Below are 12,816 nucleotides of genomic sequence, written 5' to 3'. Positions count from 1 at the left end.
ATAGTGGGCTCTAATGGCCCTAGATACATTGTGGTCCAGTGGACCAGGTGCTACATAAGTACGCTGTCATGAGAGTGGTTTCAGAGGTGGTGTTGTTGGTACAAGTACATGGGCATGTACCATGAGGATGTCTCCACTACTCGTCCGTACGACTGTCAGAGGAGTGGTGCAGGTGGTAGTGGTGTCAACTCTGACATCTGGTTGGAAGCATGCAGGCCAGGCCTTCTCTCCCAGTACTCCAACTACTTGTCTTGCATGAGTGCCATGGTCAGGCGTACGGGGCCTTAAAAGCCGCACCCCATACAAGAATGTACCAACATGACCTTTCTGAGACATACTTGGGCTTTCACTTCTAGATGGTGGGGTTTCCACAGGTCTCCATAGGAGACGCACCTCGAGGTGAAGGGGGCGAGATGCTCCCCCGCGAGGCCCTCGTGACGCAGCCGAGGCGAGGTACACGTGGCCCTTGGGGGCGAGGCCACTAGGTACGCATGGCCCTTGGGCGAGGCCCTTGGGGGCGAGGCAACCCTACGCATGCATGATCCTTGGGCGAAGTCCTTGAGGGCGAGGCTACTAGGCACGCGTGGCCCTTGGACGAGGCCCTTGAGGGTGAGGCTACTAGGCATGCGTGGCCCTTGGGCGAGGCCACTAGGCACGCGTAGCCCTTGGGCGAGGTCCTTGAGGGCGAGGCTACTAGGCACGCGTGGCCCTTGGGCGAGGCCACCCTACGTGCGGATCTGATGGTGTCGCGCGGCCAGCGCGCGCTGATCCTGGTGGTGTCGCGCGGCCAGCGCGCGCTGATCCTGGTGGTGTCGCGCGGCCAGCGCGCGCAGGCCCTTGGTGGCACGCGAGGCCGTGGTGCGTGGGCACGCGAGGCCGTGTCGGGCAAGGGTGCGAGATGGGGTACTTAAACAGTTGGTGCGATATGCCCGTAGCATATCGGGCGTATGCACGAGGTGTTTATGGGAGCCTATCACACACTTTTGGACTTTTTATAACTGTTGAATTTCGATCATCCACATTTCTCATGAGACAATCTCCTGTATTCAAAAAGGCCTACAGGCTCGAGTCCAATTGCATGATTAAGTGGCCTTTATCCCTCTGTTCCAACCAGGGACTAGAGATTTTTTATTTGGTGGATTTTTGGCATCCACACTTTGCTATTGCAATTGGGTTTATCTGACCCGTTAGTGGATTTGGCGAGATCTTCCTTTGGTCCCTTGTCTTTCGTAGGCGATTTCCCCTCGTTGGCAATTGCGTCCTTGAGCTTGATGTATCGATCAGCTCGATCAAGAAACTCCTGGGTACTTTTTACCTCGTTCTTTCTTAGGCTGTTCCAGAGGGGAGAATGGCGCCTAACCTCAGCAGTTAGGGCCATCATCTTTCCCTCATCGCCTACTGCTTTCGCTCCAACCGCTGCTCGCATGAAACGTTGGACGTATTCCTTTAAGGGCTCTCCCTCCTTTTGGCGTATCTCGACCAGCTGGTTGGCCTCAGTGGGGTGTACGCTACCCGGGTAGAATTGTTCGTAAAATTCATTTACGAACATTTCCCATGATACTATACTAGCAGGAGGGAACTTAAAGAACCACTCCTGAGCAGTGTCAGATAGGGTGGCGGGGAATATCCTCCAGTGGGCATCATCCGACACCTTCTAAATATCCATCTATATCTCGAATTTATTTACATAAGATACTGGGTCCTCGTACCCATCAAAGTTTGGCAGCACTGGCATCTTGAACTTGCTGGGGGTTTCTGCCACAACAATCCTCTGTACAAACGGAGTGCCTCTCCTCCGATCATACTCAATGTGGGATGTTTGTGTAATGCCCCAAATTTCCTAATAAGGTTTAGGACCTTGATTAGGAGGCCGAGAGGGCCATAATTGATTTATTATGCTATTTAATGATAATATGCATGTTTAGGTGTATTAAATATGCATGTGAACCCATTTGTGATTAATTGGGTGATTTTCATATTTTGGCCATTTCGGGCATTTTTGGTATATATGTGAAATGGGCGTGGTGCTTTGTTATTATTTGGTTATGCCAGGGCTACCCAGCACAAGACGATCCTAGGAGGTAAGCTAGTGGGAAAGTGACAACGTGATTTAAGCTTCACTCGGAGTAAGTCAAGGGGTATTTAGAGCATTACCGGGTTATTGGGTAAAGGGAATTAATATTTGGTGATAAATTGGGAGTTAGTAAGATCAGGGGGAAATTCTGGAAGTTTTGACTATAATGTCCCCGGGGGTGTTTTCGGGACCCCAAGCATTAGGTTTTATTGGAAGCTACTTAAGCTTGAAGTAACCTTTTAAGAAAGTAAAAAGAACGTTCTGTACGTTCTCTCTCCCTAAAAGTTCCCTTTTCGTTTCCCGATCACATTTTTGAAGGTATCTTGAGTTCTAGGACTCGGAATCAAGCAAGGATCGAGGCATAGCAATCCTAAGGAGAATTAGAAGCCTATTAACCGGAGGATTTAGTTGGAAACAACTCAATCGGAGGTAATTCAAGTTTAAGTTTTAAGTTTTTAAAAGTTTTTAAGCTTGAATTGGATTTTGTGAATCGTTGAGTTTTTAGTTTGTTTGAGCCTTGGGTTTTGGTGGTTTTGGACCATTGGGGAGTTTGGGAACTTTGATTTGATGATTTTGAAATGTTTGGATGGGTTTTTGGAAGGTTTTAAAATGTTAAAAACGAAGAAAAGTGGTTGGTGCGAGGTTGGGCCGCGGCCCTAGCTTGAAGAAGATGGAGGAGGCTCTGCCAGGGGGGCGGGCCGCGGCATGGCCATGTAGGGCCGCGGCCCCTAAGGGAAAAATTGCCCAAAAGTGTGTTTTTGTGATGGAAACTTAGCTCTAAGGGCCTGGGATCGATCCTACTACCTAGTTGAGTGGGATTCGATGTCTCGAAGGCTTGGGTTGGGTTTGGAAGTATTTATTTACTCATTTTGATGAGTTTTTATATTATGCTTGTGACTAGGTTATCACTAGAGGCTTGGAATCGGGATCGTTCTTGTGGCTCGTTTGTTGGTAACCCGTGCTTGGACCCAAGGTAAGAAAACTGCACCCCATATGTGACATGCATGGCTATGATTGATGCATGTTAGATGTCTAAATGTAAACATTGATAGCATAATGAATGCTTGGCAATCTTGCCCATTTGCATATGGTTGTTATTGAGGCATGCTGGGTGATTAAGTGTGATGCATGTGATGCACAAGAAACATGTGATTAGGGCATGCCATGAATGATGAATATGAGATTGGCCAGAGCTTGAGTCTCTGAGTTTGTGGATGATCATAATTATGCTAGCAACTGTTTAGTAAGCATGTTGAATGCCCTATTATTAGATAATTGGCATATGATACACATTGATAGCATTGCTTACCTGTGCATGGTACTGACTAATTAGTCAGATTTGGCAAAGGTGCTAGTATCAACTGTGAAGCCGTAACTCACTAGTCAGGTTCGGCAGTGGTACTGGGCACTGGTCACGCACTAACTAATTAGTCAGATTTGGCAAAGGTGTTAGTATCAACTGTGAAGCCGTGACTCACTAGTCAGGTTCGGCAGTGGTACTGGGCACTGGTCACGCACTGACTAATTAGTCAGATTTGGCAAAGGTGTTAGTATCAACTGTGAAGCTGTGGCTCATTAGTCAGGTTCGGCAGTGGTACTGGGTATTGGTCACATTGTGCTAACTCACTAGTCATGACAACCCTAGTGTGTAGTGCAAGCTATGTTGATTGGAACAAATTGACCCTCTGCATTGAATGACTCAAAGAACATTAATGCAGGACCGACCTCAAGTTCGATGAATATAAACAAGCATTTATCTAGCCAAGGGCTACTCATGTAGAGCCATTGTAGGAAATGGGCACTGGGCCCCTAGTGACTTGGTTGTCAGTCACTCAGTATGGTTTACTAGAACCTCAAGTGATATTCACTCGTCTGATCAGAGCCACGAGCTCTGCATGATCATTTTGATCATCATATGCATGGCTTGGGCACTGAGGCCCCAGTGACTTGCTTGTTGGTCACTCATCATGGTTTATCGGAACCTCTAGTGTTACGACACTCATCTGATTAGGATTGACTTGATAGTCCTCCAATCAGAAGGCCAGGACTTCTTGTCCTGGATACCCCAGCATCTGTTTGAATTCATTTGTAAGCTGAAAAGAGCTATGAGTGCTAGGCATGCTAGATATGATTTGATATCATGATATGACTGTTTATGAGCATATGAGTTTTCTTGCTGGGCTTTGGCTCACGGGTGCTTTGTGGTGCAGGTAAAGGAAAAAGAAAGCTGGACCATCCTTGAGTTGGAGAGCTTAGGTGATGACGTGTACATATGCATCTGCTCGACCAATACTTGGGCGAGGTTTGAAAGTGGAACTAGGGCAGAACCCTGTTTTGCCGCTTAGAATGGCTTGTTGTAAACACTTTCTTGTAATAAACTCTGAAATTATATTTTTGGGATCCCAATGTATACAGTAAACGTTCTAGTGAAACGTTATATCATAACCAAAGTTTTTAACCCCTAAACTGCTAATCATGCTTAGTACACGTTTATTGCCAAACGACTCGGTTAGCGAGTTTAGCACTGTTTGCATCGTGCACTGTAGCGGTCCCTGGAGTTGGGGCGTTATAGTTCGGCTCCCCACCAGCTGTTGTACCGTCTGATTCATAGCATCAATTTCAGCCTAAACAGCGTGTGGGATCGCCGGGGCTATAGGTGCCGACGGAGCATACTCATCGTGCCTCTCATGTCTATCATTGAGAACGTCCTTCAGGTCATCATTTTGGCGCCTTTACTCGCTAGCGCCCAGCTGGTCAAAGACGTTATGCTGTCTGGGCTGCCCCCCAGCATCCTGGCTTATTGGCCTATTCTCTCTTGGTGGGGGGTTCCTATCTCCACCTCTTCCTTCATGCCCCCAACCACCATTTTGCTAGTAAGAATCGACTTCATTATAGTCATGGCTATCTCTAAACTGTGACCGACTATAGCGCGACAGGCTACTCACGCTGTTCCCTCCTCTAGATGGCATCTCCCGAGCGTCAGGGGGAGGCCTGCGTTGATCGGTAGGTCCCCGTGCGTTATTATGCCGTGGGGGGTCCCTGACAGCAGAGCCTGACTCATTGTGCCTTATGTTAGCAGAAGGACGTTTCCCGCTGCTTGACAGATTTGGTTCATCGGCCCCTGGGCGTCTAAGACTTTGGGGAGGCTACCCGGCCCTATTCTGCCTCTAGCGCCGGGGATTGCCTCGACCAGCTCGAGAAGGTGGTTGCTTCTCAGGATCCTGAATTGGGACATCATGTTGAGCAATGGGCAGTTGCTCCAGCCTTTGAGAGCTTGCTGGCTGAATCGGAGGACTCGGATTTGGGGCCCGTTGTAGTGGTGCATTTGGCGGCTGATCCAGTTGAGAAGCCGGCGCAGCCTGTCCTCTAGCCAATTGAATGGCTACTTCTAAAGCGGCTGTTGCATATCTCTGTCGGCGGTCCATATCTGTCTGCCGCTCATTTAGCTCCTGACGCTGACGCTCAATCTCCCTCTATTGTTGCGCCAGGGTCTCCACTGCTTTCTCTTGATTGGCCCTCAAATTGGCCAACTCATCCTACAACACACTTAGTATTGTCCTCAACGTTTCTGAGTCCATTTCTTCCTCCTCAAAATCCAAGTGTGGCTCATTTTCAGCCACATTTGGAGGAGGAGGCTGAGTGGATGCAACGCCAGAAGTCTGTCCAGCTCTCTTGGATATCTTAGCCATTTGATCTTCTTGAAGTTTTCTTGAGTTCAGCTCTCAATGAAAGCACCAAAATGTTGACCCTTGATTTGGCCAACGACACTGAGTCAAATAAACGACAAAGAACAAGAGAAATCAAGAAGAGAATCAAATGGAAAGAAAATGACACAAGCGATTTATAGTTGTTCGGCCCCAACTTGATGGTAATGACCTACGTCCACTTAGTGTTCTTATTGATATTGAATCCCAAGAATGTGATCATAGAACTATGGTTCTTGAGTTTCACAAGCCTTGGAAGAATTATAATTTCAGTGGATAATCACACTATGCTTTTCTCTCTGAATACACGGATCAAAAGTTCTCAGGTCAAAAGTCCCTTCCTTTAGCCCTCTCATTCTTATTTATAGGCTCAAGGAGGTTACATGGGCCGATGGGCCTTAATTACCATTAAGATCAATGTATCAAGGTAATAAAAAGAAATATAATGAATGTAATTATTACAAGATTGTGTATCTCAAAGGAAGTCAAAGGAAGTGAATGGAAGTATGAGACCAGAGTTGTCGCACTTAACCGTGAAACTTGACGAATCAACAATTATCTGGTCGATGATCGAATAGGATCCCTTCACTCAGAACTACCACGTGCCAACCACGTATAAGAAAATCTTGCCACATCATCAGGAGTTATTTTTGGGTAAACAAACAGATATTTATATTTTCAAATAAAGATTTAATAAAAATATCAAGTATTTAAAATAAAAAATATCTTAAATATCTGATATCTTAATTCTAATATTTTAATATATTAAAATATTTAAAATTAAGTTGTTAGTCTATTTTAAAATTTGAATTTGCATCTTTGTAAAAATATCTAATTATTTAAATCTCAACCAACAAAAATATCTTATCTAAAAAAAACATTTTTAAATGCAAAACCAAATCTGATATTTTGGGCTTTGATTATAAATAATCAATTTCAAAAAAAAAAATTCTTTGATTAAACTTTTTTTTTAAATTGGGTGAACGGTACCCGTGACAGGTATTATTCACGTGTGCAATTGGAGTGGGGGGGCGTGCATGCGCGCATGCAGGTGCTGCGCGAACGGAGGAGCAGGCGTTGTGCGCACGCATGGCAGCCAGACCAAAAAATTTCCGAAATTTTTTTTGTGTAATTTTTCAAACCAAAAATATTTTCTAATTATTTTTTAACATGTTTTACACAAAATAAAATATACATAAAAATTAATGACATAGAAAACACAACCAAATAACCAAAAAGTTGCTAATAATCACATAAAATCAATATGTTTCATAAAAACATAAAAATCCATCCAATTATTCAAACACATCAAATAATTAATTTTTAACATGTTCATGCATGAAAATAAAGATTACCAAAGGCTCTGAGGCCAGTTGTTGGGAAAACTTACTCAGAATCTTTATTTATTTTCATGTATATATAATATTAAACAAATTAATATGAGATAACCTAGAACATGTTTCTAAAATTGAATTCAAAGAGAAATAATGATAATTATAATTATATTATACGCAGCGGAATGAATGAGTCATTCCTTCAGTTTCTCTAACCCTTGTATCCTTTCTGTTGCAGAGTATTACCAAGAAACTGAACCAATCTTCAATTTTCTTCATAGTTTTCCAAAGTATCATTGGAATCACCTAAACTAGGGTGGGCAATTCTCAACACATGAGATAGATACAGAGAGAAGAAGAGAAAAGAACAATAAGGCTTAGAAAATGACTTATGTTTAGAGAGAATTTAAAACCTATCAGAAAACAAGTGTATGTCCTCTGTTTTCAACTCTCACTTAACATTCCTTTTATAGAATCATTTAGGTCATTTAATTAATTAAAAAATCAATAAAATAATAGCCAATAATCAGCCCTAGGTCGAAATTATCATGGGCTTTAGGCCCGTGAAATTTCTCATTTGATTATAGTCCATTGGACTTAAAATCAAGACCTGTATTATTTTCTATTGATTTAATTAATTAAATAATTATTTAAATCATTTATCAAATTAATTATTTAGAATTTGAACCTTGATTTAAACTTATTTATTAATTTAGATACCAATTTATCTTAATTACTAAATCTGCCATAATTTCTCTTTTCTTCTCAAAATTACACAACTCTGTAAAACTATCCAAAATTAACCTGGTCAACTTTGATGATTCTAATTGATGATTAAATCAATTAATTAAGACTATCTAGATGATTTTATACAACATACAGTGGGGACCATGGGCCTATGAAATCAAGCTCCAATAAGTTATCATAAATCTAACAAATAAATTTACTAACTTATTAATTCCTCGTGACTCCATTAAAGACTCGGAATTGCACTCTTGAATTCATAGAACGCTCTATAACAAATATAGATTCGCTATTAATTATCCATTGTTACAACCATAATTTTCACTCAATCCTCCATAGATGGTCTACAATAAGATGAGACTAAAAAACCTTTTAACCCGCATTGTATTTTATCCTTAAAACACTTAGTTCCTTATAAATGATATTCCAATAAACTAATTTAATTACTGAAATGAGATCTCTATCATTTATTACCTTGAACCAAACTAAAAGGAAACCATTATTTCACTACTTCATCAGAAGCTATAGATGTTCATATCTATGATTAATACTCCCACTCAATTATACTACTGAGTTCCCAAGATGTAAGTATGGGCTAGTCCGTAGGGTAAGCTGGTAACGAACAAGTCAAAGAACTCAAATAATACAATCAGTTAGAATACTAACCACTCAGAATTGAGATTGAATTGACTTATGGTCAACTATATGATATGACTAGAATAGATAATAATGATATTTTTACTTATCCTATGAACTGTCAATATCGGTCTGTCCAATACAACAAATACATCTGATCTAATCTACTTTGCTAATGTTCTGGAAATAACATAACACTACAATGTGTAAGTAGATCATATCGTAGATTGGCAAGTCAGTGTAAATCATGTACACTGACTAATCTTAGGACTAGCTTATTTTGAACATATAATCATATTTATATTCCATTGTGATTACGTCACTATAAATACGATTAGCTATATGCTTGGAAGTTTATATTAAATAAATAATCATGAAAATAAAACATGTGAACAAAGTGATTGACCAAGTCAAAAAATGATTTCTATTATTTTATTAATAATAAATGAGATTACAAAGAAATTGAGTTTTAATTAAAGCATAAAACCCTAACACTATGTCATCTATATTTCTAACTATTAAGCCTCTGCCACCATTACATGTTGTTGCAACATAATTCTGTAGTGCATAATCCTACTCACGCAAGCTCTGATAGTAACATAAAAACTAGGTTCCAATATTGTAGAACAAAGCAAAATTTGTTGTTAAATGATGTTATTTTGTTTTCTGTGCTGGCTTGATTTACATCGTGAAACCTGTGTATTACTTGCTTAGACTTGTACTTTTCATGGCTTAACAAAGTATTGTAATGTTAATTTGTTTAGTTTTGTGTTTTCATCTTGCTATTTGCATTCATTAATTTCTTAATGGTTACTTAACAAGATAACATGTACAAAACAAATTACTTCTTCAATTTGTACTGCTATTTACTACAAAAAGCTAATAAATACAGTAGTAGTATAGAGGTATGAATCAAACTTTAAATGTTTGGGTATTAAGCTTCTGAAATTGTTTGTGTTTAATAATATATGTTTGTGTTCTTCAAAATTGTTTTTCTGCTATAGAGGTCAATTCTTGTCCAAATTGATGGTGTTGATGGTTTGTATGAATGTTATTTTGTCTCTAAAAAAGGAATCCAATTACATTGTATTATCCAAACTTTTGAGTTGTTTTTGTTTGAAAATAAAAGTAATAATGGTTTAAACTTTGAAGATGAAGAAGATTGTACTAGTATTTGTCAATTGTATCAATTTAGAGACCTTAAAGTGATATTTCATCTTAAAATGGTTAAAATGATTGCTACAACTTGTTTATGTGTTTAGTTTTGTTAGATTGCAAGGTATATGAAGCTTTAATTTTGTTGAGTCGTCTCCAAATCACGCCTCTCTATACAGAGAACCAAATGTCCGAGATTGGACGAAAATATTCACTCTCTAGTGCTACCATCTAAGTTGTTTTTAGTTTATTGAATGTGAAGTTATTTGTGGTTTGAGTATGTCCCAAATCTATTGTTCTAAATTGCCCTTTTTTTTTTTTTAATGTTGAGTGATATTAACTATAGGTAGTGTTGGTGTTGCAGTGGTATGGTATTATTCACATACTTTTTTTATTTATTAGTGTTGCTTCATAGGTGTACTATGACTCATGAATTTTCTTACATTGGGATTTGCTTAATTTTGTTGTATCAATGACCATTTTCTAACTTCAGCAGAAGATCACTACATCCATTATATGGCTTAACCAAGGGGTTGACTACAACCATTATTAATAGGATTAAGGATCCTCTAGACTACACAAGTTCATTTCTTTGCAAAATGGCTTTGTCCAAGTGTATTTATTCTCTGATGTGTCTCTACATTGATGGTGTTTGTGGTTTGTGTGGATGTTATTTTGCTTGTTAACCTTTGTTAAATTTGCTTGGAACTATTGGTCTACAGTGTTCCTCCCTATGGAAGTTACCTCATCTTAAGGAAATGTATGTAAACATAAATTAAGCTTTTGATTTTCCGTTCTAGTTATTAGTTTTCAATATGTTTATATCAGCATTTCTTCTACCTTGTAGTAATAGGCTAGAACAACCTCAGCGGTCTGATACTGCAAGAATGGGTTTCAACAAAGTTGGAATGACTGTATGTTTCCATTTAAGAATAAAACTCAAGATTAAAGTGTAAAAGTTTGTGTAATTCTTCTTTCGGGGTTAATTTTTTGATGGTGTTGTACCCATTTCAAAAAATATATATATGTTTATCAAACATATTTTTTATTTTTTATTTTTTAAACAAAAAATAAAATTAAAAGTTACCAAATACATTTTTATTTTTAAAAAACATAAAACAAAATTATATTTTTATTTTTGAGTTAAAAAAATTTAGAAACAAATTACCAAACGCAACTTTTGCAATCCATAAAATTAATAAAAATAGTAACAAAAAATAACTTGATATTTTTTATATTGTAAAAGTAACATGGAACTTTTCAACACAATAACAAAAAGACTTGGCATTTTTTGGATATCATAAAAATAAACAGGAAAATTTAAACAAAAAAAAAAATTTGGTAATTTACAATCAATATAAGAAAGCACAACAACACAATACAAAAAATTAAACAATATTATTTTTAAAAATATTTTTTAATGAATATTTTAAGAAGACAACCAGCTCTGATTTGGATCTAAAAAAAAAGTTAAAAAATATCAAATACTATAATTGATTTTAATTTTGAATACGTTTGATTAAGAAGACGCGTAGCAAGATCATGGCTTTTATTTATATTTCTATCATTATAAAAATTCTGAAAAAATATAGCACCAAAAGGTCTTCAAGAAGGAAACAAAGAAAAGAATAAACAACATGATAGAATAATATATATATATATATATTGCCGCGACATGATAGAATAATATTAATGATCCTTTTTGAGTGTGTTGGTTAAAATATAATAGCTAAGTCCGGAATAGAGAAAGGATAGGAACAATTTGTGAAATATTACTTTTTATTCAAAGAAAAAAACTAAGTAAAAAAATTTATTAATTAAATGAGGTAAGAAATCCTGAAAAGACTTGATACCGCATTTTCTTTAATTTAAAACAATATTTTTAAAAAGTTAAATAGTTACACAATTAAAAAAAATCCTTCAAAAATGGACATAAAAAGTAATACAAATCTCTAAACACTAAACAAACAATTAAAATATGACTTTATTTCAATAAAACATAAATAATTTATACAAAAACTTAAAAAATCAATATTTATGAAAACAAATGAAAGAAATTCATATCCCACATAATTTTCACATATATAAAGTCCCAAAAAAGGAAAACAAAGAGAATTTACATAATAGATATTTTTTTTCTTTAATTTCTAGAAAAGGAAGAAAACATTGGTAGAAGAGAATAAAAAACCTCAATTGAGGCGTGTGAAGCATCCTTTCTTCTCTCCAGGATTAAGAAGAAGAAGGTTACTCGAAAGCCTGCATCAAGATCAAGGAATGAGGAGGCCATTAAATCCACGCCTTTGCCAGAATCCTCAATGAAGAATCAACATAATCTACATTCAGAGGAAGATCTACCTTCACATTTTTCTGAAGGTAAGCAGCTGATGAATAAACCATTATTGGTGGATTCGTTGAGCCCTGTTAGCGATGGTGGTCCACTTCACCTGGTGGACGAAGAGAAAGATATGAATACGGCTACGAATGCTGAGAAAGATGATTTTCAAGCTTCTGCTCAATTTCATTGGGCGAATCTTAGAGATAAACTTCTTATCAATGAGGTGAGTAAGCTTCATTATGAGGAGCCAATTACGAAAAATGGGAAGAAAGTAGCTCAAATCGATTTGGCTGAGGTTGCAGAACAGGCTTCGAATTGGAACTCAGCTGTGATATGTATGGTATTGGGAGCCAATCCCCCATTTGCTGTGTTTGAGGGCTTTGTGAATCGAATTTGGGGACACCTAGGTATTGAACGGGTTGTGAGGATGAATATGGAACTCACCATTGTCAAGTTCAATGATGAGGCTACTAGAGATTTTGTTTTGGAGAATGGCATTGTGCAGTTTGACAGGAAGCCAGTTATTGTGCGACCTTGGACTCATGATCTAGACACTATCAGGTTAGTCCGCTCTGTACCTCTTTCGATCCGACTGCCTAATTTAGGTCTTCAATATTGGGGGAAAAATGTCTAAGGGCCTTGGTTAGTACAATTGGAAAACCTATATGGTGGACAAGTTTACAAAGGATAGGTCTATGATCAGGTTTGCTAGAGTTCTGGTTGAAATGGAGATAACTGATGACCCTCCATTTATCATATATTTTGTCAAGGACAGATTCAAGAACAATTTGTTGAATATGAATGGCTCCCCATAAAATGCATTAATTGCAAGGG

This window comes from Humulus lupulus, chromosome 2 (assembly GCF_963169125.1).
Source record: "Humulus lupulus chromosome 2, drHumLupu1.1, whole genome shotgun sequence".
Taxonomy (NCBI): Eukaryota; Viridiplantae; Streptophyta; class Magnoliopsida; order Rosales; family Cannabaceae; genus Humulus; species Humulus lupulus.
Note: the sequence above shows the minus strand (reverse complement) of the source record.